The sequence below is a fragment of the Quercus suber genome, unplaced genomic scaffold (genome assembly GCF_002906115.3).
Source record: "Quercus suber isolate HL8 unplaced genomic scaffold, Cork oak 2.0 scaffold_316, whole genome shotgun sequence".
In the NCBI taxonomy this organism is placed as follows: Eukaryota; Viridiplantae; Streptophyta; class Magnoliopsida; order Fagales; family Fagaceae; genus Quercus; species Quercus suber.
Window position 1 is genome coordinate 25816 of NW_027069771.1, and position 1115 is coordinate 26930.

Sequence of the window (1115 nt, forward strand, 5' to 3'; positions counted from 1 at the left end):
ATGAGTGGGAGTTATTCAAGGATAGATTTGGGTATTTAGATTTTGTTTATACCCTTGTGTCATATTTTAGAAGCGAAATAGGGAAAAATATATTGCAGGCTTATTTTTGTCATTTTACCAAAAATTACTTTTATACTCGATTTCTTTGTGATGTGCTTCTACTATTTGGCTTTGTTGTTCATTTGTTATAATGTTGCCTCCATCTTATTCAGAATGAAGAAGATGCTCATGCTGATGTTGATGATGGGGATGAACTTGATGATGTGGATGAACTTGATGATGGGGATGCACTTGATGGTGATGACAGATTTTTTTGATGGAGTTATGAGTATTATCCTTCTGCTTCATGTATTTATATTGATTATGTAGTTTAGTTGAGTATGTATGTATGTATCAAATTTAGTTGATACAATTTTGGCTTTGTTTGTTCCTTTGTTATAATGTTGTCTCCATCTTATTCAGGGTGAAGATGATGCTCATGCTTATGTTGATGATGGCGATGCACTTGGGGATACACTTGATGACGAGGATGCTTTTGATGATGGTGATGACATTTTTTTTTGATGGAGTTATGATTATTGTCCCGCTACTCCATATGCTCCATATGTAGTTAAATTGAATGCTCCATATATTAGGGCCTATTTTGTGTACCCTTAGAAAGGGTGTGATATGTTTTGTGTACCTATGCTTGTGATTTGCCCAGGACAAGTTAGAAAGGTGTGATATGTTTGTGTACTCTATGCTTGTAATGCCCAGGACAAGTTTGTGCATATAAAGGGTGTGATATGTTTTGTGTACCCTATGCTTGTGATGCCCAGGACAAGTGAAATATGTGTGCATATATCTATATATATAATGGCGATTGTAACTATTGATATATGCTTGTGATTTGCCCAGGACAAGTGTGTGCATATATATATATATATATAGCCATGTTTGTAGACCCAGCAGGATATTTTTGTATTTAAAAAAAAAAAAAAAAAAAAAATTGTGGCGTTTTTGGACCTATAGTGGCGTTTGTAAAACGCCAATGTACAGTGGGTGAGGAATCCGTTCTTGACCTATAGTGGCGTTTCCCAAAGGCCACTATAGGTCCTTCCTGTAGTGGCGTTCAC

General features: G+C 35.8%; 1 long non-coding RNA gene across 1 annotated transcript; it reads left to right on the forward strand.

The window, feature by feature from the left end:
- Window positions 1-8: 8 nt before the first annotated feature.
- On the forward strand, window positions 9-871 carry LOC112005431 (uncharacterized). The gene is made up of 2 exons (XR_010632760.1): window positions 9-321; window positions 463-871. It is a non-coding gene; the product is annotated as an uncharacterized LOC112005431 (long non-coding RNA).
- The last annotated feature ends 244 nt before the right edge of the window (window positions 872-1115 follow it).